The following is a 26,907-nucleotide window of genomic DNA, read 5'->3' on the forward strand; positions in this document are numbered from 1 at the left end:
TGTTTCTGAATTTGTCCGTGATTCTATTGAGATTTGTCCCTGATTGGTTGTGAGCTGAGATCCTAACACGAGCACACAAAAACATTACGTTTTTTTTTCAGACTCTGTAAATTACAATGGGTCAATTTTGTCAGTTTAAATTTAACCTATATTTTGACTAACTCGCCCTTTCGCAGCAGATAAATGTGCCCAACCATAACAGTGCAACACTCCTTTAAAGAGTAGAACAGGTGCGGACCAACCCCTCTTTGCTATCGAACAGCAGAGCCGCAAAGTAAAAGGACACCACCGCCCCCTATTACGTCAGCTTTTCACGTTAGACGGCGCTGCTAGGTAGGAGTGGATGTTGGACTACTGTTTCTGCTGTCGCCGTGGGAGCCCAATCTGCTGGATGAATGTAGCCAGTTGGAAGAGCAGTGTAAATGTGTTGGATGCTGCAGAAACGGGGGGCAGCATAGCCGGAGCGTGGAGAAGGCGGTGGTGGCAGGTGAGATTACTGTCCCGTTACTTGTCGTTTGAGTGATTGTAGACGGGCTAAACGATCACAAATTATGTTGGCTCACTATAAATACAGCAGGGTATCCCTGGTAAAACGAGATCTACCATCCAAAAGGCTGTTTAGGTGGGTGGAACAGGCGAGGAGGACAAATCGGGCGCGGTGTCCTTTCTTTTTTTCAAAACATCCTGATTTTTAGTGATAGAAACTGATGTACAGAGTAAGGCGAAAGCGGATTATTTTCACCCATTTGAAAGTAACCGTTAGAGATGAGGTTGCACATTTAAATAATAAAAATGTGTATGTGCGTCCCAGTCTTTTGTCGACCTTAGGTTAACATGGACTAGTCTACTTCAGACTGCAGACAGGGGAGGTGTGTAATTTCCAGTTTGTGTGGTTTCTGCGTAGTTTTGAAGCACAGTGAAACATTTGAGATGCTTTCATCCTGATTACATTAAATACCGAAGCACGTCTATCGTACTACGGCAATCCCCGTTGCGGCGGGCTGCAGCAGGCTTGATCCACGTGTAGATGCAGGAATGGTCCACTCTCTGTTTCCTTCCGCATTCTGCTTTGCTTAGAAGCTGCTCTGACAGGTGAGGCACCGCACGGGAAAAATAAAGGTGTGTACCTGCCAGAGAGGGATGACAGCATAAGAGGCTAGCTAGGTTGTAGCGCTTCCTTCACGGACGGACGTTTGTATTCATTGTATTACTTGTACTAATGCAGCAAGCATGCTGATATACCAACAACAAAGTCATGCATTGTACATAACTTAAATGTATGTAGATTTTTGTGTTCACTGAAACACTATACATAAGGTGAGCATAGATTCTAAAGTTATCACAACAAAATCCATTTACTTCTGTTTGGTGCTGCACCTTACAGGTTCAGTCCGCCTGTTGTAGGTGCTAACCTAACTTTGCACATAATTCATGCAGTATTGTTGGCGTAAATTGTTTGGATAGGTTGTGCAAACTGCTCTGGAGGTAGAGGTTCCTGTTAATATAAACTACGTTTAGTTGTTTTATTAAGAAGTTATTGTAGTTGTCTAACGGCTTAAGTTTGTCTGTGCCTATTACATTGTGTCATGACTGTGAATGGTCCTTATCTTGGACTTTTCTACTTGCCCGGTTAACAAAGTTTAAATAAAATTAATACAGTTAATAGTTGGTGCTTAAACAGTGTTCGGATTCATATAGGATTTGCATCGTTTGTTTTTATTTTGTTGATAATGGTAATCCTTGATGCTTGGAATTGTTCCAGGGCATCCACATATCGTAATTTTGTGCAGTAGCACTTTGGTGGGAGGTTGGCACATCAGTTGTTTGTCTTTCGGCTTTTCCCGGTTAGGGGTCGCAACAGTTGAACTCCGGTCCGCTAATGATTGGTAGTTGGTTTTTACGTGCCGAGTTACAAGATAATTGGTAGTTGTTTTTTACGTGCCGAGTTACCAGCCCTGACGCACAACCTTCAACGAAGGTACGTCCATTCAGGCATGTCTCCACGCAAAAAACGCTCTACCTGAGAAGCGAACCGGACAGCGTCTGACTGTGAGGGTGGCGCATCAGTAAGGTCATCATATGTGTGCGTACTTGTTCGTTTATACCTATAAATAAATATTTAATGCCATCAGTACACACTTTCTTAGTGACACAAATACATGTAGAAAAAATTGTTTGTAATAAAATACACAACTTGCTATCCTATAGCTGTTTGTTTCATATGTAACAGTCTTGTGATGCTCCACAGTATTAATACACTGATTATCATTTGTCACGTGCATTTTGTGCTATTCACAATATGCTAAATTGAATTCTAAATTACAGTATAAAATGGACATTCCATAACCACTCTTTTCGGTTGATAATATTCTAATTTGTGAAAAGCAGCAAAGCAGTGTGCTGCTAGTCAGTGGATTTATGCCACAACAGCTGTATATACATTTATTACTTGGGAATTGTAACACTTCTGTAAGATAAAATAACGTTAGGACCACATCCCCTTTCTTTCCACTTGGTAACGTTTTACTTATTTTTTTCATTAAGATTTTGTGTTTCTGTGAAAGATGATGATATAAACATTTAGGAGTGCCCGTTTGTAGGCATCTTCATAAGACTCTGAAAATGGAAACAACTTTGAAAATAAAGCTCTTCACCAAAAATAATCAAATTTTGTACATTTAATTGTTATTGTTGGGACATTTCATTTGTGTACATTTTTAATATTGTATGCATGTTGTGTGCAGAGAATCTTATAACAAAATGTGGGATTGACGCATTAATGAACTTTATTCTAATTATAATTGCGTAACAGCAGTGTGCGAATTATATCTGCAAATGCTGCATAATGAATGTGGTTGCTTTTCATGGTTGGGTGGGGGGCAAACTGAGTGTCAGACCACCTGATTGTAGTTGAACAGTCTTTGACCTGGCTTATTAGGGTCAGTGTGAATGACATATTTGTGTGGTGGGGGTTAGAAAGGCACTTTTCTGGGGAAAAATCTTCACAACTTTTTATATGAAGTTAACAAAATCACCTGTCAGAATGGCATAGTCTTCTTGGACAGCTGTATGCAAAATGGCCTAAAACCAGTGATGGTGTTTTAGAAACAAAAATTAAGCTGTAGTCTACAATTTGGATATCAAGATTTTTAATTTAATTTTAGATCTACTGTAGATGTATTTAGATTTAGTTTGCGACAAATACATATGTTTTTCTTAGTGAATAAATTCATAGATGTATTTTGTTTTATGATGTGGGAGCTAAAACTGTTTGTTCATGAAAGTGATTATCTTCCAAACATTTATAGCATTCATACAAAGAAAAATTATTAGGGTCAGTGTGAATGACATATTTGTGTGGTGGGGGTTAGAAAGGCACTTTTCTGGGGAAAAATCTTCACAACTTTTTATATGAAGTTAACAAAATCACCTGTCAGAATGGCATAGTCTTCTTGGACAGATCTACTGTAGATGTATTTAGATTTAGTTTCGGCGGCGGCGCAGTGGTGCAGGGCGGCGCAGTGGTGCAGCAGTTAATGCTGTCACCTCACAGCAAGAGGTTCTCTGGTTCGATTCCTGGCTGGGGTGCCTTCTGTGCGGAGTTTGCATGTTCTCCCTGGTTTTCTCCGGGTACTCCGGTTTCCTCCCACATTCTAAAGACATGTTTCTGGAGCATTTCTCCCCGGGCCTCTGCTGAAAACAGGATCTGTGGAACCTAGTCGGACTTTCCCGGTCAACAAATGTTAAATAAAAAAAATAAATAAAAAAATAAAAATAAAAAAAAAATTTGACTTTGTACTCAGAAAATCCACAAGTAGCTATTCCATTATATTTGCACCTAAAAGCCCAAGCTTAGTACAATAAGTGAATATCCCTGTTTGTTGTCCTAAACATTTTTACTAAAGAAAATTAAGACTGTTTAAGCTATATAATAATGTGTTGATAGATTTCATAATCGGGTCTACTTGCCTATTAAAGTGTGTCAGTCTCCAAGTTGCTTTGTATATGGTGACTTTTGTGTGTGGGGGGTGTCAAATATGGATGGACAATTTCCTACAATTTCTCCTGCCAGTCTGGTTGATATGGGCATCGGCGACAGTGTAGCAACTGCCTCATGTACACAGACAACCATCTACTATTACCACCTAGGAACACGGTTTGCGAGCAATGCAGTTACATTGGGAACCTAGAGTCTATGCTCTCCCTCACAAGCCAGTATATCTAGCACTGAGAAGGCTATCAATGCAATCACTACACCTCCGACACCACCCACACCTGCACAGCACACACCCACATATGCGGAAGTCCTCAACAAACACATGCCCAAACATGGAGACCTCCGAGGCAGAAACACACGTGATCTCCACAGCCTTCCACACCACGTACCACACATTGTCCAGACACTTGTCTCACAGCCACCAAGGCTTAACCTTAAACCCAACGTATTAGTCATAGGAGACTCCATTGTGCGAGACAGATGTGCCTCTCACCTGGCTGGATAAGGAGAAAGTCGCAGTTGTCTGTCAGGGGCCAGAATCCACCAAATCACATGTGCACTCGGTCTCTCAACAAAAGGTACTGTTATGACTGTGTCATAGTCCATGTTGGCGTGAATGACTTGAGACGTACTTCCCTGCGCTATATGAACAGAGACATGATTGAACTTGCTGGATATGTGCCCCAGGCAGGTATGTCCCTAGCCGTAAGCACCATTCTACCATTACCTAGAATGATGCCTTAATATAAACAGAAAATGATTGACTTTAACAATTGGCTTGGTTTCTGGTGTCATTCAAGGGGGATCCAGTACATGATAGCCTGGGAAGATCTGATCGACAGACCACGATGCTTTGCTAGAGATGGCCTGCATGTGTGTCACTTGGGCCTCAGGTAAAGGCTCTCGTCTCCCTCATAGTGCCTTTTTTAGGAAAAGTGATGAGGTTAAAACTACCAACATAAAAATTTCAGCAAAACGCAAATTAAAGGTCATGTAAACGCTATGAGTCTAAGCATGAAACTGCACTCATTGCAAACATTCTTAACCCTGAAAAATGCTGACATCTGTGCAGTCACAGAAATCTGATTTAAATCTGCGGAGAACATCCCAGTCTTACCAGGTTACTCATCCTGTCATGCATTCAGACCCCAAACTGTGGGTAGTAAAGCCAAAAGAGGTGGAGTTTCAATATATATTAAAGACATACTGTTTTGATGCACAGGAGACACTCCAGGTGCAGTTAACTATTGACAAGATTCCTATACAAGTCATAGCTAGCTACCGGCACCCAAATCTGACTCAAGATGCCCAGTCCGCGTATCTAGACCAATCTATCAAGATTCAACCCTTTACCCTGATCCTGGGTGATGTTAGCAACCCAAATATAGATTGAAAGAGCTACTCATGCCAGAACACAAATGCCCAGAGATTCCATTTTTTTTTTTTTTAATGCAGATGCTTCGGAACAGCTAGTCAATACCCCCAAAAGAGATAATAACCAACATAAGTAACCACTGCATCATCCCTGCAGTATCATTCTCCCTGGTAAGATCAGACCATAAAGCAGTCACTTTTGAAGTCGCCAACTCCCTGACCCCCTCTAGCCAGGGTCAAACAAAAAAAAAAAAAACTTCTTTAAAGCTGATTACAGCCTCCTGAGGGATGGTATAAACAGCTTCACAGCCCTCCCCCTCTCTAGGAACTGGCACTAGTATCCAAAACTACACCAAAGCACTATAGAAGCATTTATATAGATGCATGGATTCGGGAATACCTGACTGGACTAAGTCATCCTCCACAAGGAAGAGTAAATCTGGCTGGTGGACATCTGCAATAAATAAACTTGCTATAACAAAAGGAAAAAAATTGCTGTCCATGACCAAGAAGGAGCAGGTGCCAACTGAAAGCAATCTCCCCTTAGCATGAACTAGCAAATATGAGCACTAGTGAAATCCTCCAAAACAAACTTAGTCCAAGTTGGCCACATCTACTAGAGACAATCATAAGGACTTCTTCACATATGTCCACAATCTCAAAGGAAGCAACCAGATCTGTTCAGAACTGGTGGTCAAAGACGCCACATATACAAATACCGTAGATACAGCAAACTTACTGGCTGACAGATTCAGCGAAAACTTTGCCCCTCTGTCCCCCATCAGTAAATCAGGACATCCCCAGTGCCTGACCCCTTCCCCTTATATGTAGGGAACAGGTCCTCGCTGCTCTCTCAAAGGCAAAAATATACCCTCCATGGGACCCAGTAACATCCCAGGCTGCATCCTACACAAACTTGGGCAAGACTTGTAGCACCATTAGGCACCCTATTCAACCAAAATCCCTATCCCTCTTCGTACAGACTCCTCAGAGGTGATCTCTCTGGCATACAAGGCGATCTCGGACCCCACTTCGATGGGACTGGTGCATATCCGCAAGTCGAGCTCCACTCGAGTAACCCACACGTGTGGCCTCAACCTGGTCTGTGACATCAATAGGACTTGTTGGTGGGACCGATTTGTGGAAATGTTCCCTCTCCACGTCAAGCAGAGTACCTCTTTACCCCCTTTTTAAGCGCAAACTGGATATCTGGATGAGAAACAAAAATACATCCCTGGGATTCCACCCCTGTCCCTGATAAACAGAGTTTTCAGGTGCTGATTTGTCTAAACATGGGCTAAACTCTTGGCTAGGCTTGGGCCACAGAGTCAGTAGCCTAGTTACTTCCTACGATCCTATGTGGCGTGTGTGTAATCTAAGTTATGATTGTATCAGACAGTCCTGCATATTTTGCTAGATGAGATGGAGTTTTAACCCCCCCCCCCACTATGTTGAGGATAGTGTGACAAGATCAAATTTAGTACCTAGCTGTATTAAAATCCTTGACTGGATATTGCAGTCTTGGATGCGTTTTTTACAAGCGTTAGGCAATCTTAGGTGCATTTAATAGCTTATTCTGTTATAATAGTTTGAAAGATTTGTCAAGAATTCTCAAATGGGGGTCTGGCATTGTATTTTATGAATAACTCAAGTATATGTTTTCTAGACCTTTCAAGTTGACAGTCTGGTTGTGCCCTTGCCCTCTGTTCCTATTGGGAGTGGATATAATAAGTCTGTCCAAACTATGGAATGCAGTGCATACCCAGATTTTATAGTTTCACTTGAGCTGTTGTTAAATCGGAAGTAATTGTCATTTATTTCTTCTGAGGAGGAACATTTTCAGATCTTGGATTTATGCTTGCCCCACTCCAAATGTACTGACTTATGCAATGGTAAACATTACATCACTTCAAAGTTCTGTATATTTTTGCAATATTTGGAAATATTTTGGAGATAATGGTCTATATTTTGTAGGTATAATCAAGAAGTTTATATAGTTTGGCTGTTCTACCTTTTTTATTTGTTTCACAGCTGTTGTTGTCTTTCGGCTTTTCCTGGTTATATAACACTTGCATTTAGCCATCTGTAAAACACAATTAATGTACTGTATTAATGTTTATATGTGTCTAAACAAAGAGTCTAAAACATCTAGTTAGAAACACTAATCCGAAACCTATTGTTACCCCACCACTGACTCACTAGAAAAAATGCACTTTGGTATTAAGACAAATTATACTGTTACTGAAGAATTAGAAGACATATCATTTGTAGTTTTTTAAAAGGGAAGTACTTATAGTGGGGAAAAGAGAGAAAAGCAACATTTAATAACAAAAAGGAATAGGATGAAAGAAGAGAGAATGTTTTTTAAATACTTAGTACTATATGTAATTAGAAGAAGTAGATATAGAAAGGAAATGTTAATAAAAGATGATTCACATTACCTTACAGTATAGAGATTTTGCAGAATCCAAATATGTTATGATTCATAAAACAAATCATTTAAAATAAGAAGGAATTTATTCATTTGTCCTTTTAGTTTTGTTTGCTCCTTCCTTCACAGGCCATTTTTTTGTTGCCTGTCTCTTCATAGTCTGGTATGACCATTTCATTTATTCTATGTCCAACAGTATTTTCGTCTTTTGGCTAAGTTCTACTGCTTCTTGTAGTTAATGAAAGATCTTCATTCCTTCTGGCAAGGTGATTTTTATTCTTGCAGGAAAAAGAATTTGAGCTGTAATATTGGCTTTTTTCAAGAACATAGAGGAACCACGCTCCTTTCTTCAGGATATGACTGTAGAGGTGGTCATTGTCAAAACGAATAACTTCCAACCATCTTGCTAGGGGAATTAGTCCAAGCTGATTTCATCACTAAGTCCTTGTCTTGAGAGGAAAGAAATCTATTATAGACCTGGGGTTAGATGAACTGTGAGACGATTTGCCAGGGACTATTGAGCCCTCTCGCTTCTAAAATAGAGGGATTCGGGCAGGTTTAGTGCTGATGAAAATCACTTATTGAGGAACTGAATCATGTTAGCACCCTCTTCTTTCTCAGGAATTCCATATATTCTTATGTTATTCCTCCTTATCTACTTTCAAGGTCTTCCAGTTTCTCAGTCACCAGGCTGTTTTGTTTCAGAAGAAATTAATTGTGATGTTCATTCTCTTGTCACTCTAGTATCTAGTATCCAGGTCAGTTACTGCTTCCTCTAAGGCAAGAATCTGTTCATATTGTTTTTTTTTTTTTACTATTCCATTTAGAAGTTCCAGTTGTTTACTGCATTCTTGTTAGATAATATCCATTTTTGTTTTCAAATTTGTCCATTTTTAGTGACAGTTCTTGGATGTTTGTTATTATAATATGTAGATGTTCATCGTGTTTCACTGTTGCAGTTATGACTGTAGGGTTCTCCCCTGCTGACAGGCAGTCCTCTGTCGGCCAGAATCCCAAAGTCTGGGTCCGGCGTCGGCTGTTCAACCATGCTCCCTGACGTCAGAGCGCCAGGAGTACAAAGCTGACAGCCGACGCCATCTTCTCCAGTCTTTCTTGCCGTGCGGTGATAGCAGTACGCAAGTGCCGGTCGGCTGACTCCTGACTATTTTTTCTGATAAACTTCAGTCCGAAGACTTTCTTCTCCACTCAAGCTAAGTACCCCATTGGGGAAACTTTTTCTTGCTCCAGTCCGATGTCAGAAAAGGTTAATAATTGTATTTCATGTGGGAAGCGCATACCTCACAAGGATTTTCATTCTTACTGTATTCCTTGCTTAGGCCCTGACCACGACGTAGCTAGTTGTCGGTTTTGTGCTAGATTCAATCAACGTACAATTAAACGAAGGTACGATTTTGCTTTTCATTACTTCGGTAGGCGCTTTAACTACAAAATGTCATCGGATACGGTTCCGGTTACCGGAGTTTACAAACGTCGCAAGGATAAAGACAGGCCTCCAAGGTCCAAATCTGATAGCACACAAGCGGAGCCAGCTTCAGGTTCGGCCGTCGTCAGTGAGGCGCTTTTGCAGCCCCTGTCGTCGGCCATTTCAGAACCGATGGCCGAAACGGACTCTCATGAGGAGCCAACCAGGCCTTTAAATATTTCTATTGCAGGACCTTCGGACAATGCTCCTTCGGATGGGTCCGGAGCCGCTGTGCAGGTACCGGCTTCCGAAGGGGTTTTCAGGCTTACTCAGCTTCTAATAAAGGCAAAGCCAAAGGAAAAGACTCTTTCTCTTCCATTAAGATACATGCCTCTGCTATTTCTGCCCATTATAATAGAGACCCTCCAATCTTTTCCCACCAGCTCATGAGACAGTTTCTCAGAGGAGCTAAGAACTTAAGACCACCTAGATCTCCTCCCATTCCTACTTGGGATCTCAACTATGTTTTGGAAAAACTAACCTTGCCTCCTTTTGAGCCTGCTGCCTCTTCTGACATCAAGTTTTTATCTTAGAAGACAGCTATCCTGTTGGCCCTAACCTCTGCCAGGAGTGTTTCAGAGTTACAAGCTCTTATGGCTGTGGAACCTTATATTATTTTTCATCAAGACAGGGTGTCTTTGAGGACTAATCCTACCTTCATGCCTAAGGTGGTTTCCAAAGTGGCTTTAAATCAAACTATCCACTTGCCAACTTTTTTCCCCACTCCTCAAAATAAAGGGGGAAGGATCTTACATTCCTTGGATGTACACAGACAACTATGTTTTTACCTGGACAGAACCAAGGACATCAGAAAATCAGAACAATTGTTTCTTATGCTTCAAGTTCCCAAGATAAAGCAATTTCAAAACGGACCATTTCTAAATGGTTTACTCATGGAATCCGATTTTGTTATTCTCACCATGGAAAGCAAATCCCAGGGAGTATACGGACTCATTCCACCAGAGCTGCTGCCACTTCTGCGGCCTTCCTCAGGGGAGTTCCTACCAAAGACATTTTGGAAGCTGCAACTTGGAGTTCAGTGCATACTTTTTCTAAGCACTACAATCTACCTCTCTACTCTAAGTCTAGGGCAGGCTTTGCCTCTGCAGTCTTGCAGGGCCTTTTAGCCGCCCCTTCTTCTTTATGACCACCTCCCTTTCTTTCAGCTTTGGGATTCTACCCTACAGTCATGACTGCAACAGTGAAACACTATGAACATAGTACAGTTGTGTACACCTACCATAAATGTAGATGTTAGAGTGTCTTCACTGTTGCAGTCTGGGTTTCCCTCCCTCCTGTCCCCTCTTATTTTTACTTTTGTTTGGTTCCTTTTTTCACCATTCTTCTGAGGTGTATTTGCAAAGGATATGGGACCTTTCTCATTTTGGGACTGTCGGCTGTCAGCTTTGTACTCCTGGCGCTCTGACGTCCGGGAGCATGGTTGAACAGCCGACGCCGGACCCAGACTTTGGGATTCTGGCCGACCGAGGACTGCCTGCCGGCAGGGGAGAACCCTACAGTCATGACTGCAACAGTGAAGACACTCGAACATCTACATTTATGGTAGGTGTACACAACTGTACTTTCTCTCTTCACTGCACTCTCCTGGTGTGGGTTGCTCATGTTGAGATCTTCAATAGAAAACTTCTTGACAGGAATAATTTTAAAAAATTCTCTTTACTATATTAATTTTTAGAAGATAGACTCTGTTAATCTATCTTTTAGTGTAGTTTTAGTTGGATTTTTCTGAAAATTAAAAGTAGGTTTCCTGTCACGGTATTAAAATCTAAGCCAAGCTGTGAATTTCTGCTGCTATCAGACTGGCATCTTGGCCACACCCCATTAGTTCAGTTTTCTGAAGAAGTCCCTTGTGGATGAAAGTGCTCAAAAAGTAAACTTCCTTTAAGAAGATTTTGTTTTTCTGTGGTGCCTCTCTGCGGATGTTTTCATTGTTTAGCTGTGCTTATTCATCATCAGAGTGGCATGTTTGTGTTGAAATAGAGCATGGTTTGAGTTTATTATATAGGATGTGGGTACAGGTTTGAAGGTGAAAGTGGATGGTGATATGTAGCTACTGGGTAAGGTTTGGATTAGATGTTGACGAATCCTTTAAGAGATGCTATACTACCTGTTAAATAGATGAATTGTATTGTGATTTCACGTGATGAGTTAATGGGAAAGGCACTGGGGTTGAATTTATCTCTGGGATGCAAGATTTTTATATTGGCTGTCCAGATTCTTTTAGGGTTATGTTTACTGTTATTCTGAAAGTTGTTGTAGTATAGTTTTTTGTCTTCATTAATTTGCTTTTGACTATGATTGTGAAGCATTTTGAAGTTTTCAAGATGTTGTGGTGTTTTATATTTTTGCCATTCTTTCCATGCTTTTCTCCATCTTGCATTAGCATTCTACTCTCTTTGGATAGCCAAATTGCATTATTGTTTTTAGTTTCTTCCTTCTAGGAGGTACAAGGCTATTAGGATATTCAAGAAAGTTGTATTGAATTCATGCACAGCACCATCTAAGGGGAGGATTTTTTAGGAAGTTCCAGTTAATAGATGTTGGTTGTTAATGCACATAAACATGCTGTTGAAGTGGGTGTGTGAGATGTCTGGCTGTATAGACTGGGAGATGGTCACTGAGACAGTCGGACATTGTACTTGTAGTGTTGTATTTGCTAGGGTCCAATACTAGGATCCAGTGTAATAGGGAATTTGATGTTTTGCTACAATGTGTGGGACTATTAATTAGTTGTGTGAAACCAAATAAGTTCATGCTAGATGTAAGAGTACATGTCCAACTAATTGATGTTCACATCCCCTAGTGGTATTTCTTGTTGAATTGTTATGGATATCCAATGTAGGATATCTTACGGTATAGCTGTATTGTCGCCAGGAGGGATGTAAAGAACAGTTAATATATATTTGTTTTATAATTGTTTAATTTCAGGAAAGTTAATAAGAAGCTCCGCTGAACTGAATTTTGGATGTAGGCTTGTTGTAAGTCCTAAACATAAAGTCCTTTGTTATGCACATCCTCCCCAGGACAGGATAGCAACTCTTCAAGGCAGTAAATAAATAAAATAAAAAATATGCTCTCACAACACTGTGATGGTGTGGGTTATTAACAAACAAGGGAGAACACTATTGTACCCCTTATGCTGGGAAGCCTTAAGAGTGTGGCATTTGGCCACCCTGTCTAGTTGCTTTTATGATGGTCGGTCATATTACAAGGGAAGCTATTTCCACTTGAGAGTGGGGTGAATTGCTGTCTGCTGATGCCCCACAAGTGCTTCCTAAGCCATTCTGTGACTTCTAGACTGTTACATGTATGGATTAAGCCACACTGGCTTATTTTCAATTCCAGCCAATACAAAACGCATCAAATTCTGCTCACAAATTCTTTATCTTTGTGGTTGCCCAGCAATATTCTGATTTATAGGTGTCCCACCCACTCAATTCCTTTGTTTTCTATGATGTTCATCGTGTTACACTGCTGCAGTCATTACACTTGGGTTATCCTGCCGTCAGGCGGTCCCGCAGTTGGCCAGAGTTCCAAAGTCTTGGTCCGGCGTCTGTTGCTGTCTCTCCTTCCCTGACGTCAGTGCGCCAGGGGTATACAAGATGCATCCGACGCCATTTTCTTCAGTCTTTCTTGCCGCGTGGTGCTCGAAGCAAAAGCAGTTCGCAAATGCCGGTCGGCCGACTCCTGAGATTTTCGAAGTCGAATTTCAGATCCGAAGTCTTCAGTAAAGCCAAGTACCCCGTTGGGGGAAACTTTTTTCTTGCCTCAGACCGATGTCAGAAAAAGTTAATAATTGTATTTCTTGTGGGAAGCAAATACCTCATAAGGACTTCCACTCTTACTGTATTCCATGCCTAGGCCCTGATCACAACGTCACTAGTTGTCTGTTTTGTGCTAGATTTAACAAACGCACTATAAAACGACGTTTTGATTTTGCTTTGCACTACTTTGGCCGAAGGTTCAATTATACAATGCCGTCGGAACAACTGACGACCGCAATTCATAAACGCAAAGACAAGGATAAAGACAGGCATCAGAGGTCCAAAACCGACTACGAAACCTCTTCTAGGCCAGTCGTCGGCTCTCAGTGAGGTGCTTTCGCAGCCCCTGACACCCACTACCTTGAGCTACAGGCCGCCTCCAACTCCCACGTGGAGACAACTAGGCCTCTGGAAACTCAAGGTATTGGGCCTATGGAAATTAATCCCTCAGATGGGTCCAGAGCCGCTGAGCAGGCATCAGCTTCTGAGGGTGTTTTCAGACCTTCACAACTTACCATTAAAGCAACAGCCAAGACAAAAACACCATTGAAGACAAATAGACAAATAAGCAAGTACAGCATTCTCCTGGACAGTCCTCCATGCCTAAGAAACAGATGCTCAAAATGTTTAAGACCTCATTACTATCGGGGGTTCCCATCCCCCTCCTGAGAAAAGGCCTAGGCAGGATACAGACTATGATTCCTCTGATCAGGTTTCCATTTCCTCTGATTCCTCTTCAGACCAGGGATACTCTCTACACCCGTATGAGGACTCTGATGCTGAAGAATCTATCCCTTCAGCCTCTCCTCCTGAGGATTACTCTTTTGGGGAAACTACATACCATGAGGGAGCACTTCCATTGGGAAAGTCAGGATTATTCAGAATCCAAGAAAAGGCTCAGGGACTTCCTTTCATTGCCTCAGCACAGGCCTTTTGCTATTCCACCTGTGTTAGATATTGTGGATGATGTGTTCTCTGAATCCAGCTTATCTCCTGATTCTTTGCCCCCTGCACCAGCCAAGTCAGACGGGTATTAGAGTCCCTGACTCACAAGTTTCTTTATAAAAACCCTTCACCTGACCCAGAAACCATTTCCCAGGGTCCCAAAGAGGTTAAGGCTTCTATTGCCAAAAATCCAGTCCCCTCTGACCGAGATTCTAGAGCATTGGATAGATGGGGGAAGAAAGTTTGCACTTCTGCAACTTTAGCAGTAAGGGCTTTAAATTGCCAGTACCAACAATATTTAATGGCTCAGTTAAAACAGAAAATGCTTACAAGCTCAGAAGCTCCTGACTATAAAGAAATGCAGGATTTATTGCATGCAATTGAACAGGTGGGAAAACATACTCTGCAGTGTGGCTTTGATTCTTTAGAGGCCTCTTGTAGAGCCGCAGTTACAGGTTCTGTGATTTGAAGACGTGCTTGGTTAAAAGAGCAGAGTTTACCTGATCATGTTAAGGCAAAATTATTGGATGCTCCTTCACAGCATGATACCTTGTTTGGTGTTAAGGCAGAAGAGGTATTAAAGAAAGTGGAGGATAAAGCTAAATCTATGCAAACAGTCAAAGATTTCTTACAGGTACAGCCACCTTGATTTAGCAGAAATTGGCCAACAAAGAATTGGTCCTTTCCAGTGTCAGACAGGCCACATAGAGGCAGATACAGATGCCCAAGAGGTAGATCTCAACCCCAAGGCTTGTACAGACAACGACAGTGGGGTACCCCAACCCCAAAAGGAGGTGAGGACAAGTCTCAGCCTTACAGGAATCAGTCCCAATGACTTCCCCCTTCGTATGCCAAGCACTTCCCTTTTGGCAGCCCCCTTAGGGGGGAAACTAGCACTTTTTTCTGAAAATTGGCAAACTATCACCCAAGACGAATGGGTTCTGAATATTGTCTCAAGGTTGCAGGTTCCACTTTCACACTTTACCAAGGCTAAAAGGAATGCCAAACCTGCCACAAAATCAATGGGCAGAGGCTCAAAAACAAATTTCAGCCCTCATGGACATGAGAGCTATTCAAAACGTACCACAGCAGGAACAAGGACAAGGATTTTACTCAAGACTCTTCCTGGTCCCCAGAAAGGACAAAGCCTGGAGACCCATACTAGACCTTTCAACTCTAAATACTTACCTGGATGTTCCGAAATTCAAAATGTTGACACTACAGCAGCTTCTTCCCATGCTGGGCAAGAAGGCTTGGCTTGTTACTTTGGACCTCAAAGAGGCGTACCTGCATGTCCCTATTAGACAAGATTGCAGAAGATACCTCACATTCAAAGCTGGTACAATGCACTACCAATTCTCTGCACTGCCCTTTGGCTTATCTACTGCACCCAGGGTCTTTACAAAGTGCCTGGCACCAGTAACTGCATTTTGCAGACATAAAGGAATTCAAATATATTCATACCTGGACGACTGCCTCATTCAAGCAGAGAGAAAGGACATTCTTCTAAAGCATCTGGCGTTTGTAAAAAGGTTGCTAATTTCTTTAGGGTACACAGTAAACGAAAAGAAGTAAAAACTAGTGCCCTCACAACAGATGATATTCCTGGGTGACGGCTTAAATACAACGGCCCAGATGGCTTATCTCACGCCAGACAAACTGGGACAACTGACTCAATATTTTCAATTGCTGGCAAAAAAGTCCCATTTCCCTGCAAGAAAAATTCTGCATGCCCTGGGATTCATGGCATCCTGCATACTACTAATTCCATATGCCATACTGCATATGAGGAAATTACAATGGTACCTAAAAAGTGTTTGGACTCAGCACTCTCACAGTTTAGAAACAGTAATACCAATAATTCCCTGCCTACAACAGGAGTTTCGATGGTGGGCACAGGCATGTCACCTAAGGGTCAGCCTTTCACTCTACCCACAGCCCCACAGCCAGGCGGACTCCAACAACAGATGCTTCGGATTATGCCTGGGGAACACACATGGCAGGAAAATGTATTTGGGGCAAGTGGACCACAGACCAAATGCATCTTCACATCAATCAAAAAGAGATGTTGGCTGTTCAAAATGCCCTAACAGTTTTCAAGGATATTCTGCATCCAGGACAATTATTACTAAAGACAGCCAACACCACAGTAATGTGGTACATAAACAAGCAAGGGGGCACCCATTCTTATCCCCTATGCAGGCAAGCCATGACTTTGTGGAACACAGCTCTAACTTATCAAGTTCATCTGCAAGCACAATTCCTGCCAGGAAAGAAAAAAATACTCTGGCAGACGATCTAAGCAGAAATATTATGGACCCTCACAAATGGAAATTGAATCCACAAATCTTCAGCATGGTAATGCAAAAATGGGGGTGCCCAGACATAGATCTTTTTACCTCCCCACTAAATTGCCAACTACAAAAAGTCTGCACAAGGACTTACCACACACAAGCATGGAAAGTGGATGCTCTTTCATTCAGCTGGAAAAGCCTAAAAGTCTATGCCTTCCCACCACTGCCTGTACTTTCAAAGGTACTCCTAAAAGCCAGACAAGAAAAACCACAGATGATCCTGATTGCTCCAGACTGGCCACACCAGCACTGGTACCCAATCTTAAAGAACTTGGCTCAAGGCCCACCATGGATTTTGCCTCAAATGTCACACCACCTGACTCAACAAAACCATCAGATCCTGCACGGTCAGCTCAAAACCCTAACCCTGGCTGCATGGCAGATTCATTGGTCAAACAGGCAACACCTCTCTCTAAAGCTGTTATGGATGTCATTTTGGAGGCCAGGAGGCTTAGCACCAGGAAATCTTACTCAGAAGAATGGAAGAGATTCTGTGCCTCGAACCAGGCTCAAAGCTTTGACCCTCTTGTCCCAAACATTCCTCAGATTTTACAATACTTAACTGAGATGCTGGACAAAGGCCTATCCTCATCAATTAAGATCCACGCCTCTGCCATTTCAGCTCATTACAACACGGATCCTCCTTTATTCTCTCATCCCTTGCTAAAGCAGTACCTCAGAGGGGCTAAAAACATAAGACTGCCCGGAGAGCACCAACACCAACTTGGGACCTTAATTCAGTTTTGGAAAAACTGACCTTGCCACCTTTTGAGCCAGCCAATACAGCCGATCTAAAATTTTTATCATGGAAAACAGCTCTGCTCCTGGCAGTAACTTCAGCATGAAGAGTCTCTGAGCTACAGGCATTAATGGCAGTGGAACCTTTTTATAATATTTCATCAGGACAGGGTTTCTTTAAGGACAAACCCTACCTTTATGCCAAAGGTGGTATCTAGTGTGGCTCTTAACCAAACCATCCATTTGCCAATTTTTTATCCAAACCCCCCAGAATAAAGGGAAGAAACTTCTGCACTCCTTGGACATACACAGGCAGCTACGCTTCTACTTGTACAAAACAAGCTTTCAGGAAAACTGAGCAATTGTTTGTAGCATATGCTGCAGGATCACAGGGCAAGGCCATCTCAAAGCAGACTATTTCCAAATGGATAGGACACTGTATTCGTTACTGCTACACACAGCATGGAAAAGCAGTCCCTAATAACATTAGGCCACATTCTACCAGAGCAACAGCCACTTCAACAGCCTTTCTCAGAGGAGTATCAACCAAGGAAATTTTGGAGGCGGCAACTTGAGTTCAGTGCGCACCTTTACCGAGCATTACCACTTGCCTCTTTACTCTAAACCCAGAGCAGGTTACTGTAAATCCAGAGCAGGATTTGCCACTGCAGTTCTGCAGGGCCTCAGCCAATCCTAACTCTTTTTTTTTTTGTAGACCAGCCACCCAACCTTAGCTTTGGGATTCTACCCAAGTGTAATGACTGCAGCAGTGTAACACGATGAACATAGTACAGTTTTGTACCTACCATAAATGTAGATGTTAGAGTGTTCACACTGCTGCAGTCCAGGTTACCCTCTGTCCTAGCTGGACTTGTCTATATCTTTCTATCCTATAAACCTTTGTAGTGTATTTGCTTGTAACTGAAGGTATTGTTTTTATTTTTTATATATGTTTTATTAGCAATATGTATTGCCTACCTACTTGGGGGCACCTGACATCTGGGGCAAGAAAAACTGAAGAAAATGGCATCTGATGCATCTTATGTACCCCTGGCGCACTGACGTCCGGGAAGAAGCGACGGCAACTGACGTCGGACCAAGACTTTGGAACTCTGGCCGACTGTGGGACCGCCTGACGGCAGGATAACCCAAGTGTAATGACTGCAGCAGTGTGAACACTCTAACATCTACATTTATGGTAGGTACAAAACTGTACTTTTCCTCTGAGGTTTAGTTAAAAGGTCCAGGCTCTACAAGGCCAGCGTCTTTCCCTTAGCATCTTGTTGGACTTAGAGTGAAGCAGGGAAACCACATATGCTTACCTTCTGCAGAAGTTCCTAGATCTACGCCTCAGTAAGACACTTGTATCCTATCCCTGAAACAAACCTTACTTAGACATTGAGGTGTGTGTGTGTGTGTGTGTGTGTGTGTGTGTGTGTGTGTGTGTGTGTGTGAGATGAGCAAAGCACTATTCTTGTTCGTTCAGTTTTAGTGGTGTGCCTTTGAGATTTTATATTCCGAAGTGGTCACTCTTTCTGTTAAGTCCATCTCGTGGCTGTTTCTAGTTTCCATTCAGGGCTAAAATCTGTTTTCCTGAAATAACTAGAAAGCTTTTACAAACCTTGCAAGAGAACGTTTTTTCCTTTGGCCTCCACTACAGGATATGGCACCATCTTGACACTTGTATTTCATATTGGAAAAGATTATTTTGTCTCCATTCAAGTTCAGGTTTATTAATGTGCTTCAAATCTAACTGTTCAGTGGATCTCTGATACCTTTCCTGGAGGATGCTGTCTGGTCACATTTCCTTCTGCCAAGGAAATTTATGAATTTCATTCTCTCAAGTCTGTGTGTAACCTTTCATAGAGGCAGAGTTTTATTTAGCAGTGCTGCTTTCGTTGTATTTGACTCGTTGCATCCGAGTGACGCCTCCAGGTGCATCTGCAGTTAACACCTACTGATGCCTTTAGGCGTCAAATATGCTTGTTCATATTTGCATCAATAATTCCAAAACCATGCTTGCACAATGGCAAAATCAACTGCATTAACACTTTATCTCTGTTTAGTGTAGGGAAATAGACATTAACTGTTGTTTTTATGATATTAATGTATACAGATATAATTTTCACATTTTTCTAAATATCTCAACAACCAAGTAACACTGTCAGAACTCCTTAGCCTTGTATGAAAGCTTTCAGCTAGATGAATAAAATGTTGACAGTATGTGAGTAACTTGATTGGTTGCTGAGATATTGTAAGTTGTTTACAAGATATTACAAATGTAATTACTGTGTTTACTGTGACTTAAAATTCGGTTTAAGGCCAAGAAGCTAAAGAATACTACCACAGTAAAAATAGTTCACGCTGAAGAGTTTGCCATTTATACTTCTTTCGTAACTCCTATGGTTCCAGAGTTTATTTATTGACATTTGTTAACCGGGTAGTGTCCGACTGGGCCAACAGCCCGTTTTCAGCATAGACTCTGGGAGAAAAGCTCCACAAAATATTGATAAAAATTTATAATACAAAACTCCAGTAACAGTACAGCAGTAAGTTTAAAAGCATTTGTAAACTATTTTGGTATGAAGTTTAACAATGGTAAGTTAAGAAATGTAATTAATATAATGTAGTGATGTGTAGTTAAGAGAAAAAGTTGAAAGGTTAGGACATGAAAACAAGAGACATGAACGTTTGTCAGAAATGTGAGCACATAATTTGATTCTGTCAAAAGGTTTAGGCTCTGCTTATTGGAAATTACAGTGCAGACGTCCTGAGCTCCATTGGAGTGAATGAGTTAAGAGGCCACAGAGGATAATGTAAACTAGAATACTGACTTGCCTCTTTCCTTTTGTTAATATAGTCAGGAAAGAAGGTTCTATTCCATTGTAGGAGCATTCACAACAAGCTTAGATTTTGTGGTGATCAAACTCAAAATTTATGAAAGAATAACTGGCTTTTTGTGTCCTTTGGATACTTTCTTACCTTGATTTTAGCAAACTTGTATGGTACAGGTGGCTGTCTCACTGGCCCTGATAGTGAATGAATGAGTCACAACTTATCGCATATGGAACTCGTCAAAACAGCAGTAGTTTTTTAACATCTAGAAGAAAATCTGTCACAGGTGTAGTGCCCCGACCCTCTAGCTTATATAAGAGAACTCCAGGTGGCACAGCGCAGGGAAAAGGGGGAATACAACCATTAAGTAAAAGTCAGAATTATGACGAGTTAAGCCCACAATAAGTTTGGATTTGATGCATAATTTCATTTCTGTCTAGTTGCATGTACTTTTGTCATTCTAAATGTGGGAGGCCTCTTAAATTGTTACTAGACTAATGACACAGTGGCCTTTCTAAACCTAGCAAAGTTTTCCTGAAAGAATTGTCTTGCACCTAAATAAGGCATTTGGGGCCAGACATTTATAAGCTGCCTTGGTCCATAAGGGACATGGGTGTCAGGATGTTCTTCGTGTTTCACTGTTGCAGTCATTACATTTGGGTAATCTGCTGGCAGGTTGCCCTCAGTCAGGCTGATTAACAAAGTCTTGGGTCCTGCGTCGGTTGCTGTCCCTTCTTCCATGACGTCTGGTCGTCAGGGGTATAAAACATGCAGCTGATGCCATTACATCTGTCTTTCTTGCCCTGTGGTGCCCAAAGCAGAAGCGGTTCACAAGTGCCGGTCTGCCGACTCCTGAAATTTTCGTTTTCGAGTTTCAGAATTGAAGTCTTCAACTTAAAGCTAAGACCCCATTGGGGAAACTTTTTCTTGCTCCTTACCAATGTCAGTAAAAGTTAATAATTGCATTACTTGTGGAAAGCAAATGCCTCATAAAGATTTTCATTCATACTGTATTTCTTGCCTAGGTCCTGACCATGACATACCTTGCTGTCGGTTTTGTGCTTTATTTAATCGGCGCACTATCCGTCATCAGTACGTTTTTGTCTCTTAAAAAAATATTTCGGTTCTCTGTTAATTATCAAGAAATGTCATCGGTTAGCCTACTGACTACCGGGTTTCCGAAAAAACGCAAAGATAAAGACAGGCCATCGAGGTCCAAAACTGCCGTCGTCACTTCTAAGCCAGGCGCCAGTTCGTCGGTACTCAGTGAGGCACTTTTGCAGCCCCTGATACCCGCTATTTCTGATTCGCAGGCCTCTACTGAGACCCATTTGGAGTCCTGTATGTCGCGAGATGCTTCACCTATGGAACCCGTGGATGCCTCTACCTTGGATGGGTCCGGAGCCGCTGTGCAGGCACAGACTTCTGAGGGTGTATTCAGGCCTACAGACTAGCATATTAAATCAACACCGCCCTCATTACTAAGGCCTAAATCTCGATCCATATCTAAAAAAACTGATGCCCATGCCACATGTTTAGGCCCTTATGCTTAAAAAAACAAATGATAAAAATGGCTGAAGATCTAAATACTCTAATTAGGGGTAGTCAACCCCCCCCCCCCCCAAAAGAGGCCTGGGGCTGAGCTTGATTATGAATCTTCTGATCAGGATTCTGTTTCTTCTGACTCTTCTAATGACCTGGATTTGTCCATACCTACTTATGAGGATTCTGATGCAGAGGATTCCATTCCCTCTGCTTCCCCTCCTGAGGATCTTTCTTTTGGGGAAACTTTGCATACTTTAAGGGAGCATTTCCACTGGGAAAGCCAGGAATTTTCTGATTCAAAAAAGAGGCTTAGGGATTTCCTTCTTCTACCTCAGCATAGGCCTTTGGCTATACCTCCTGTACTAGACATTGTTGATGTGTTCTCAGATTCCAGTTTGGCCCCTGAATCCCTGCCTCCGGCTCCTAGGAAACCTGACAGATACTACAGGGTTCCTGAGTCCCACAAGTTCCTTTTCAAAAATCCTGTTGCAGATCCAGAAACCATTTCTCAGGGGCCCAAGGACATTAAGGCTTCTACTGCTAAAAATCTTACTCCTTCTGATACTCAAGGGCGCTGGTTAGATGGGTTAAAAAGGTTTATACTTCTGCAACCTTGGCAATCAGAGCTTTAAACTGCCAATTTCATATGTTAAAATATCAACAGCATATTATTGGACTGCTTTAACAGAAAATTATGTTGATTCCTGACTGTGTGGAAAATAAAGATTTACAGGATTTAATGCATTCTGCTGAACAAGTTGGAAAACATACTTTGCAATGTGGTTTTGATTCTTTAGAGGCCTCCTGCAGGGCTGCTGTTACTGGGTCTGTGCTTAGAAGGCATGCTTGGCTTAAGGAGCAATATCTGCCTGATCATATTAAAGCTAAATTGTTGGATGCTCCTTTAAATCAGGACAGTCTGTTTGGCAATAAGGCTGAAGAAGTATAAGGCTGAAGAAGTTCTAAAAAAAAGGAAGATAAAGCTAAAACTATGCAAACTGTTAAAGATTTCTTACAAGTGCAACCCCCAAGATTTAGTAGGCACTGGCCTACTAAGAATTGGTTCTTTCCAGCCCCTTCCAGATCCTCTCAAGCCAAACCCAGACACAGCAAAAACCCCAGGTTTCAGTCCCAGGGGACTCTCAGAACTAAGCAGGGGGGGCCTCCACTTACAAATCTGGAAATAACATGATACCTCTCTATGGTAAACTGTCTCAATGACTTTCTTTAAAATTACCAAGCACTTATCTTTTAACTGCCCCTTTGTGGGAAAGATTGCTCTTCATGCAAAGAACTGGGAACTCGTAACCCAAGACAAATGGGTTTTAAATAGTGTCCCAGGGATAAAGATTTCATTTCCACACGTTGCCAGAACCAAACAGGGGGCCAGACCTGCCCCCAAATCAGTGGGCAGAGACTCGAAAACACTTTCCCTCTTAAGCATGGGGGCTATTCAACTGGTACCAGAAGAGGAAAAGGGACAAGGTTTCTATTCCAGGCTTTTTCTGGTACCCAGAAAAGACAAATCATGACGTCCAATCCTGGACCTGTCTACTCCTAAACACCTTTCTTGAGATTCCAAAAGTCAAGATGCTGACTCTTCACCAGTTACTTCCTATGCTAGGCAAAGACGCCTGGTTGGCAACTCTAGATTTAAAAGAAGCATACCTGCACATCCCAATCAGGGAATCTTGCAGAGAAGATACCTATGCTTTAAAGCAGGCTACTTGCATTTTCAGTTCTCTGCACTGCCCTTTGGGTTGTCTACTGCGCCCAGGGTATTCACAAAGTGCCTGGCTCCAGTTATTGCATTTTGCAGGCAAAGAAATATTCAAATATATCCTTACCTGGACAATTGTCTAATTCAGGCAGAAAACCAGGGCATACTTCTAAATCATTTGGTGTTTGTAAAAAGGGTTCCAACTTGTCTGGGGTGCACCATAAACGAAAAGAAATCACAACTGGTACCCTGTCAACAGATTACATTCCTGGGTGCAAGCTTGAATACAACTGCCCAGATGTCTTTCCTCACACCAGAGAAGTGAATTCATGTGATAACTAACTTCAAACAAGTGGCCACAAAAATCCTGCTATCTGCAAGACCAGTACTGCAAGCCTTTGGGTTCATGGCCTCCTGCATTCTTCTAATTCCATATGCAAGACTGCATATGAGGAAACTACAGTGGTATCTAAAACGTCTATGGAGTCAACATTGTCACAGCCTGGAAACAATGATTCCTATCATATCTTGCCTAGGCCTGGAGTTCCTATGGTGGGCAGAGGCCTGCCATCAAAACAGGGGACTACCATTCACACTACCCCCTGCCGCCCAAACCCTAACTACAGATGCATCAGACTATGCATGGGGGGCTCACCTGGCAAGGAAGTGCATTCAGAGCAAATGGAACCCAAATCAAATGCACCTACATATCAATCAAAAAGAAATGTTAGCTGTACAGAATGTTCTGACAGCCTTCAGGGACTACATTCTTCTAGGACAACTAATGGTAAAGACAGACAACACCACGGTTATGTGGTACATAAACAAGCAGGGGGGGTAAACATTCCTACCCCCTCTGCAGACTAGCCATGGCATTGTGGAACACAGTCTTGAGCTACCAAGTGCACCTACAAGCTCAATTCCTGCCAGGAAAATTGAATACACTGGCAGACTGACTAAGCATAAACCTCATAGACCCACACGAGTGGAAACTGGAACCATGGATTTTCAACATGTTGACAAGCGAATGGGGGAGCCCAGACATGGATCTGTTTTGCCTCCCCCCAGAACTATCAGTTGGACAAGTTTTGCACAAGGACTCCCCACAAACGAGCCTGGAAAGTGGATGCTCTGTCCTTCAGCTGGAAAAACCTATCGGTCTATGCCTTTCTCCCTCTGCTCTCCAAAGTTCTACTAAAAGTCAAACAGGACAAACCAAGGATGATTTTGATTGCTCCAGACTGGCCATGCCAACACTATTACCCCCTCCTGCGCCGTGTCACAAATATCTCCATGGCACCTGCCTCAGACCCCTTCCCTGCTGTCTCAGGAGGAGAACCAAATTCTGCACCCTCTGCTTCCAACATTGAACCTTGCAGCCTGGCTAATCACTTAAATTCACCCTTATCCCTCAGCAAACCTGCGATGGATGTCATCGTGGATGCGAGAAGACCTAGTACTAGAAAATCTTATGCTGACAAATGGAAAAGATTCTGTGCCTGGAACCAATCTTCAGGGATGAGCACAGCAGTGCCCAATTTACCTCAGATTTTGCAATACATAACTGAGATGCTTCACAAGGGCCTGTCTTTTTCCTCCATTAAAATCCACGCCTCGGCTATTTCAGCTCATTATAACACAGAACCACCCCTCTTTCCTCTGCTCAAGCAGTATTTCAGAGGGGCAAAAAACTTGACCACCCAGGAGAGCTCCTACCCCTGCCTCTCGCTCTACATCCTTTCGAGCCAGCTGCTACTGCAGACTTAAAATTTCTTTCTTGGAAAACGGCCTTCCTTTTAGTAATCACTTCAGCTAGAAGGATATCTGAAGTACAGGCCCTTATGGCAGTGGAACCTTTCATCATCTTTCAGGCGGACAGGGTATCTCTCAGGACCAATCCATCCTTCGTGCCCAAGGTGGTTTCCAGTGTGGCTCTTAATCAGTCCATTCATTTGCCAACCTTCTTTCCCAATCCACAGAACAAATGGGAATGGATTCTGCATTCTTTGCATGTGCCCAGACAACTTGGATTCTACTTGGACAGGACTAAATCTCGAAGAAAATCTGAACACTTGCTGGTAGCATTTGCTGCAGGGGCAGAGGGGAAGGCTATTTCAAAACAAACCATTTCTAAATGGATAAGCCATTGCATTCATTTCTGCTATAAGCACCATGGAAAACCTATCTACAAGGGATCGGATCTCACTCCACCAGGGCTGCATCTACTTCTGCAGCCTTTCTCAGAGGTGTTCCTACCAGGGATGTCCTAGAAACTGCTACCTGGAGTTCTGTACATACTTTCACCAAGCATTATCTTTTACCAATTTTCTCTAAATCCAGAGCTGGCTTTGCCACTGCTGTCTTCCAGCGCCTTATAGCTGGCCCTAATGCTGTACTCCTCCTCCCAACCATAGCTTTGGGAATCTACCCAAATGTAATGACTGCAGCAGTGAAACACAAAAAACATAGTAGAGTTGTGTACACTGACCATAAATGTCGATGTTAGAGTGTATTCACTATTGCAATCTTGGTTACCCTCCCTGTAGTGCCCTAGTTTTTTCTGGCTATACCTCTACTTTCCTTTACTATACTTAAAAGCCTTTTTGGTGCATTTGCTTTTGGTTGGAGGTATACTTTTGTGTTTATTTGTTCCCCATTGGGGGGGGGGCAAGAAAAACTGATGTAATGGCGTCTGCTGCATGTTTTATACCACTGACGACCTGACATCATGGAAGAAGGGACAGCAACTGACGCAGGACCCAAGACTTTGTTAATCAGGCCAGCTGAGGGCAACCTGCAAGCAGATTACCCAAATGTAATGACTGCAACAGTGAATACACACCTACATTTATGTAAGTGTACACAACTGTACTTTCTGTGTAAATTTCATATTCCCCATCCATTGGTCTAGGTTGCACTTAAACTGTGTAATAGACGAGCTCACATTCACATGGATGGGAAATCTGTTCATAGGAGGGGCAGTCTCAGACACGTATTTGTCTGTCTTTCCATCATGTTCTGTTTAAGTTACAGACAAAATTATTGTCCGTAGCTCTTGTATTTTAGTACCGTTTGACTTATGAATGTGTAGGAGAGTCAGAAGTGTGGGGTTTGTGGATTCCTTATACGCCAGGCATAGATCACCCCTCCGTAATCTAAATAGGAGACTAAGTAGAGGGGAAAGGGCTTTAAGGCGCTCTGCATAAGGCAGGTTTGTTACTCTTTTGTATTCTTTTTGTAAGGAACCTCTGCGGTTGCTCTAGTTGCTGTATGTGCCTGGTCAGGTACATACCAAAGGGAGCATTCTACTCAGTTTGGTCTGATAAGGGCAGAGTAGAGTGGGATAATTATCTCTTTAGACCTAGATGTCATGACTTAACCTTTTACGTTCCACAGCTTATAAATATTCTCACCACTGTGGTCAACGTGGTGGTTGAAGGTAAGGCTACTGTCTACATGCATACCCAGATCCTTTACCACTGGGTCGACTCATAGGGGCATATTATCAACAGGGTAATTAGCTGGGATAGTTGACTTCCCAAAGGGTACAGTTGTGCATTTCGTATGACATTGGCACCATTTGTTAGTCTGAGCTGGGCCTTCTTGAAGAATGCTAGTGTATGCAGGGAAGTCTGTGATTATCCCAGCTTGCAGTCATCTGCAAACTTAGTCAGCCATAAACCTTCAGCATTTGCTTCCA

General features: G+C 42.3%; 1 protein-coding gene across 1 annotated transcript in view; it reads left to right on the forward strand.

The window, feature by feature from the left end:
- Positions 1-237: 237 nt before the first annotated feature.
- MACIR (macrophage immunometabolism regulator) overlaps positions 238-26,907 on the forward strand; it is an 88,734-nt gene continuing 62,064 nt past the window's right edge. The window contains exon 1 of the mRNA XM_044063881.1: positions 238-487. The gene's annotated coding sequence lies outside the window, so the exon portion shown is untranslated. The remainder of the gene's footprint in view (positions 488-26,907) is intronic.

This window comes from Protopterus annectens, chromosome 2.part2 (genome assembly GCF_019279795.1).
Source record: "Protopterus annectens isolate FY-2018-M chromosome 2.part2, PAN1.0, whole genome shotgun sequence".
NCBI lineage: Eukaryota > Metazoa > Chordata > Ceratodontiformes > Protopteridae > Protopterus > Protopterus annectens.